Source organism: Moschus berezovskii, chromosome 11 (assembly GCF_049115385.1).
Source record: "Moschus berezovskii isolate FMDL1 chromosome 11, NW_MosBer_1.0, whole genome shotgun sequence".
Classification (NCBI taxonomy): domain Eukaryota; kingdom Metazoa; phylum Chordata; class Mammalia; order Artiodactyla; family Moschidae; genus Moschus; species Moschus berezovskii.
The window spans coordinates 12,678,872-12,685,986 of NC_142470.1; the positions used below are offsets into that span (position 1 = coordinate 12,678,872).

Genomic DNA, 7,115 nt, shown 5'->3' on the forward strand with positions numbered 1-7,115 from the left:
CTTGGCTGAATAAAGCCAAACTCCAACTCCTCTGCAAAAACAAGATATAATAGGAAAGCACAACGAATTGGGAAGTATGCAGTCTGAGTACTGTCGCAAATGGATATGTGGCCACTGGACTGTTTTCCTATTGGTAAAAACAGAGAATCAGACCAAATGATCTATAATGTCTTTTTCAGCTCAAATGATCTTCCCTGTCTCCTTTGGGGATAATATGCTTTCAAAAATTCAATGTTTCTAATTACCTGTCTGATACTGTTAATTTTTATAGGTATTTTCATATATCTTGTTTTTCCCAACTAGATAGTATGTATTTGCTCTATGAAAATCAAGATGAGTTGCTTACCCAGGCTAACAAAGTAATGAGGCCACTCTTGGAATATTAAATCAGAAAACAAAGTTTTATGATAAAAGTGATATATACAACCACCTCAAAAGAATGAGTTAGGAAGCAGGACTGTTTAAATTTGCAAGGAAATATACTATAAGTAACAAAAGAAGTTAATTTAACTAAAGAATATGTCAATTAGAAGGTCAGTGCTATAAGTACAAATGATTTCAACTTTTATCAGGATCCCAATGACCAGGTTTTCAGATCACAGAGGTGGACTATCAGGCTTAGTCTTATATCAGGAAATGTTCATGTTACAGAACCATATTCTGAGATTTCATTCTCACCAAGCAACATTCTGAATATGGCCTGGCTTCCCATGAAGACCAATCAGGAGAGAAAGATTGTTCCCTACTGCTAGCACTGATTTCTTATTTTAACTAATGAAGTAACATGATTTTAAACACAGGAAAATCCCACGGACCCCGGCAGGCTACAGCCCATGGAGTTGCAGAGAGTCGGACATGACTGACCACAGACGCGCACACACACCCACACACACAGACCCACCCCAAGAGACAGATCCATGGTATGCCAACTGTCCCAACAGTAGGCTTGGTAAATGTACCCAGATATTCAGTCTGTGAAGCCTTTTGAAAAACAGATCACAGAATTTTTCCATATGAAACATGTAAAAACTATGAAGTTCCATAAGAAAGTAATCATGTGATCCTTCTTTAAATCCCTGAGGCAGCTAGCAATACTGGCATCTAACAGAGCTAGCTACGTAAGTGCTTCTTGATTGCTTCTTAAACTTTCCCTAAAAGCCAGTTATGGCATAATACAATTTTCCAAACCCTACAGCAGTATCATTCCCTTCATGGATCACAGCCTTGCGATGGTGAATGGGCTTATGTAACTTAATGAAAATGCCATGCCATGCAGTGTCACCCAAAATGGATGGGTTATGGTGAAGAGTTCTGACAAAACGTGGTCTACTGGAGGAGGAAATGGCAACCTACTCCAGTAATCTTGCCATAAGAACCCTAGGAACAGCATGAAAAGGCAAAAAGGTGTGATACCTGAAGATTAACTCCCCAGGTCGGAAGGTGTCCAATATGCTACTGGGGAAGACCAGAGGGCAACTTACTAATAGTTCCAGAAAGAAATGAACTGGTTGGGCTAAAGTGGAAAACGTGCTCAGCTGTAGATGTATCTGATGGTGAAAATAAAGTCTGATGCTGTAAAGAACAATATTGAATAGGAACCTGGAATGTAAGGTCCATGAATCAAGGCAAGCTGGATGTGATCAAGCAGGAGATGGCAAGACTGAACACTGACATCATAGGAATCAGTAAACTAAGTGGGCTGGAATGGGTAAATTTAATTCACATGACCATTATATCTACTCCTGTGGGCAAGAATCCCTTAGAAGAAATGGAGTAGCCCTCACAGTCAATAACAGATTCCGAAACACAGGACTTGGATGCAATCTCAGAAACGACAGAATGATCTCAGTTCGTTTCCAATGCAAACCATTCAATATCACAGTAATCCAAGTCAAAGCCCCAACCACTGATGATGAAGAAGCTGAAGCTGACTGGTTTTATGAAGACTTACGACACCTTCTAGAACTAACACCAAAATAAGATGCCCTTTTCATTACAGGGAACTGGAATGCAAATCTAGGAAGTCAAGAGATAGCCCGTAATAGCAAGCAAGTTTGGCCTTAGATTACAAAATGGAGCTGGGCAAAGGCTAACAGTTTTGTCAAAAAAACATGCTGGTCAAAGCAAACACCTTTTTCCAACAACCCAAGAGACAAATATACACATGGATATCACTAGATGGTCAATACTGAAATCAGATTGATTATGTTCTTTGTAGATGAAGAAGCTCTATATAGTCAGCAGAAACAAGACCGGGAGCTGACTGAGCTCCTTACTGCAAAATTTAGGCTTAAAGTGAAGAAAGAAGGGAAAACCACTGGGCTATTCAGTTATGACCTAAATCAAATCCCTCATGATTATACAGTGGAGGTGATAAACAGACTCAAGGGGTGAGGTCTGGTAGATAAGAGTGCCTGAAGAATTATGGACAGAGGTTCCTAACACTATACAGGAGGCAGTGACCAAAATTATTTCAAAGAAAAAGAAATAAAAGAAGGCTAAGTGGTTGTCTGAGGAGGCTTTACAAATAGCTGAGAAAAGAGAAGTGAAAGGCAAGGAAGAAATGGAAAAATTTATCCAACTGAATGTAGAATTCTAGAGAACAGCAAGAAAAGATAAGAAGGCTTCTTAAATGAACGATGCAAATAGAGAAAAACAATAGAATGGGAAAGACTAAGAGATCCCTTCAAGAAAATTGAAGATGTCATGCAAGGATGGGCACAATAAAGGACAAAAATGGCTAAGTACCTACCAGAAGCAGAAGAGAGATTAAGAAGAGGTGGCAAGAATATACAGAAGAACTGCACAAAAAAGGTCTTAATTACTCAGATAACCACAATGGTGTGATCACTCACCTAGAGCCAGACATGCTCGAGTATGAAGTCAAGTGGGCCTTAGGAAGGAAGCATTACTCCGAACAAAGCTAGAAGAGGTGATGGAATTTCAGCTGAGCTATTTCAAATCCTAAAAAATGATGCTGTGAAAGTGCTGCACTCAATATATCAGCAAACTGGAAAACTCAACAGTGGCCACAGGACTTGAAAAGGTCAGTTTTCATTTCAATCTCAAAAAAGAGCAGTATCAAGGAAGTTTCAAACTACCACACAATTGCATTCATTTCGCATGCTACCAAGGTTATGCTCAAAATCCCTCTAGTGAGGCTTCAGCAGTAAGTGAACTAAGAACTTTCAGATGTACAATCTGGGTTTAAAAGGCAAAGGAACCAGAGAGCAAAATGCCAACATTCATTGGATCACGGAGAAAGCAAGGGAATTCCAGAAAAACATCTACTTCTGCTTCACTGACTATGTGGAAGCCTTTGACAGTATGGATCACAACAAACTGGAAAATTCTTAAAAAGATAGGAGTAACAGACCACCTTACCTGCCTCCCGAGAAACCTGTATGGGAATCAAGAAGCAACAGTTCAAACCGGATATGGAACAATGGGCTGCTTCGACACTGGGAAAGGAGAACGACAAAGCTGTATACTGTCACCTTGCTTATTTAACGTCTATGCAGAGTACATCATGTGAAATGCCTGAATCACAACTTGGGATTAAGATTGTTGGGAGAAATATCAACAACCTCAGATATGTAGATGATACCACTTTAATGGCAGAAAGTGAAGAGGAACTAAAGAGCCTCTTGATGAGGTGAAAGAAGAGAGTAAAAAGTTGGCTTGAAACTCAACACTAAAAAAACTAAGATCATGACATTCAGTCCCATTACCTCGTGGCAAATAGAAGAAAAATTGGAAGTAGTGACAGATTTTCTTTACCTGGGCTCCAAAATCACTGCGGACAGTGACTGCAGTCATGAAATTAACAGACGCTTGCTCCTTGGAAGAAAAGCTGTGATAAACCTAGACAGCATATTAAAAAGTAGAGACATCACTCTGTCGACAAAGATCCATATAGTCAAAGCTATGATTTTTCCAATAATCACGTACAGATGTGAGAGTTGGACCATAAAAAAGGCTAAGAGCCAAAAACCGGCTGGAGAAGACTCTTCAGAGTTCTTTGGACTGCAAAGAGATCAAACCAGTCAATCCTAAAGGAAACCAACTCTGAATATTAATTGGAAGGACTGACGCTGATGCTAAAGCTCCAATACTTTTTTGGCCACCTGATGCAAAGAGCCGACTCACTGGAAAAGACCCTGATGCTGGGAATGATTAACGGCAAAAGGAGGAGGTGGCAGAGGATGAGATGCTTAGATAGCATCACCGACTCAATGGACATGACTTAATGATTGAACAACAACAATAGCAGTACCATAAGCACTTCACTCTGAATTCATGACCAACAGTGTGTTAAGAAAAGAAAGGAAGGAAAGATGGAAAAGTGGTAAAGACTAAGAGAAAAAAAAAAGCAGAACCAAAGATTCAGAACAATTTCTTTCACCAAGCCGTCCTATTCTATTGTGCTTCTTTCATTGTGGCTGATTTTTTACAGCATACCTTATGTTGATCTAAAGCCAAAATCTTGTACATATTGTGAGAAACTGGCAGTCTGACAGTTAAATTCCCTGGGGCTTCCCTAGTGGCTTAGTGGTAAGGAATCTGCCTGCCAATGCAGGAGATGTGGGTATGATCCCAGGGTCAGAAAGAGCCTCTGGAGAAGGAAATGGCAACCCACTCTAGTATTCTTGCTTGGGAAATCCCATGGCCACAGGAGCCTGGTGGTGGGCTACAGTCTATGTGAGAGTTGGACTGTGAAGAAAGCTGATCGCCAAAGAATTGATGCTTTTGAACTGTGGTGTTGGAGAAGACTCTTGAGAGTCCCTTGGACGGCAAAGAGATCCAACCAGCCCATTCTAAAGGAGATCAATCTGGGATGTTCACTGGAAGGACTGATGCTAAAGCTGAAACTCCAATATTTAGGCTACCTCATGCAAAGAGTTGATTCACTGGAAAAGACTCTGATGCTGGGAGGGATTGGGCGCAGGAGGAGAAGGGGACGACAGAGAATGAAATGGCTGGATGGCATCACCGACTTGATGGACATGAGTTTGAGTGAACTCCAGGAGTTGGTGATGGACAGGGAGGCCTGGCGTGCTGTGATTTATGGGGTCGCAAAGCGTCAGACACAACTGAGCGACTGGACTGAACTGAACTGAACTGAAGAGAGTCAGACACAACTTAGCAACTAAACAACAAAAACAAAAGGTCCCTTGGCCAAGGCTACTGAATTTCCAGAAGTAAAGTTACCTAGCATATAAATCACACACATTCCCACACTAGTTCCTGGTACAAAGAGAGATGTTTACTATTTAGTCCAGAATGGACTTGACCATATGAAAAACTTCTAATGGGCTTCAGAATACCCTTTGACCATCACTGCTCTATAATGTCAAGAAGTTATAATAGTGACTAGAAGCGATCATTAGAAAGGGTCATTCATTAGTTCTGTAAAACTTAACAAAACTTCCACACTAAGCCAGGTCCCATGCTAGATTTGGGGGATAAAGTTATGAAGAGACACTGAACCTAGCTTTAGAGACTTTAGAAACAAGTAAAGGGAGTAAATGGAAGAGTTTTATGTTGAATTTAAAGCTACTGTCATTTTAGAAAGGTGAGAATTTATCATGCCTCTGTACTTAAATGTGGGATTGGCTTTCAAAGATCTTACGTGGGGTAATACCACACCAATATGTAAAACTTCCTTAGATATAAAACTATGGCAGATAAATAATAGTATTCATTTTTATTTGCAAAGCACTTTACATATTACAAAGTTCTTTTACATCTATTATCTAATTCAGTCTTCAAAGTAACCCTGTGAAGGATGAAAGATTATAAATAGAAGAAACTAAGTGCTTAGATAAATCACTAGCCCTTACAAAATGTGTCAATTAGTAACAGAATCACAGATTCTCTGTTTAGAGTTCATTTTACATATCATGATTCCCTTATTACCTAAATTTTGAAGAAAAGTCAAATGACTCATTTATAGCCATAGGAAATGTCTAGAACATTTTCCTTGGGTCTGCAAAATATATTAATAATATGTATATTTAATATAAAACTTTAACCTGAAATGGAAAAAGTATGTGAAAAGCAATACAAATGACTTACGAAGCCTTTAAAATTTTTTCATAATTCCATGATTCTCCCCATCCTTAAACTTCCCCAAACCTCCTCATACAGCAATGAATTCTGGTTTGTCAATAATTTATTTCACAAGTCTTTTATGATACAAAAACACAAAGTCAGTAAAATTCCTACAACATCATCAAAAGCCGATGTTTTAATCAAACCTAAAAAGCTGAGGAAACTCCCAGAAATCACTATACCACCTGGGAACTCATAACCCTGTTGCTTCATTTTCAAGTTCAAAGAGGTGAAGAGTAAATGCATTTAACAGTACAAAAAATTCAAGTTTTCCCAATCCTTAAAATACTGAGACCATTATTCAAGTAAAAAGGAAAAGTTACTTAAAAGGCTCAAAAAAGTATTTATCCAGCAATAAACCTTAAAGAAAATCCTTTTCAAAATGGGATTTAGGGTAAGAACTAACAGGTCCGTGAAAAATGCAAATAGCCATTCTGCTGTAAGACAATTTTTTCATTAAAGTGGAATAATTGTCCTTTTGTAATTGCTTTTCCACTCTAAGAGCAAAAAACACACCTTCAGTGAAATCATTGTATTAAAAACACAATTAATTACAGATACAATTAGTACAGTCTTATTTTTAAATTTCCTATGAAATAATTTCAACACAATCACAAAAAGCTTACACTTCCTCTGATATCAGTCATATACCATATAAAGTTAAATAGGCTGTCTTGCCAAAGCCTAGGGTGACTGACACTAATACTTTTTCTCATTCTCAACCAGTTAAGACTGGTATTTAAACAAAACGTCATTAAATGTTGCAATAAATAGGCCAGGATGAAAAGGTTACTTATAAATACATACAAACTCCGTAAATGTATCACAGAGAAACTGATTGTATCTCTGATTGTATCTCTTCTCCCAGCATGCACATACCACAAGAAAACAAAAATTTAAAAGCAATATAGATAACGAATATGAGAACAGAACTGATACCTGGAAGAAACCTTGGCATTTACAAGGTCCAGTGGTGACAAGATAAACTGGAAAGACACCTG

General features: G+C 38.6%; 1 protein-coding gene across 5 annotated transcripts in view; it reads right to left on the reverse strand.

Moving 5' to 3' along the window:
- The window catches only part of RABGAP1 (RAB GTPase activating protein 1), a 177,700-nt gene that overhangs the window by 71,141 nt on the left and 99,444 nt on the right, over positions 1 to 7,115 (reverse strand). The window lies entirely within an intron of this gene.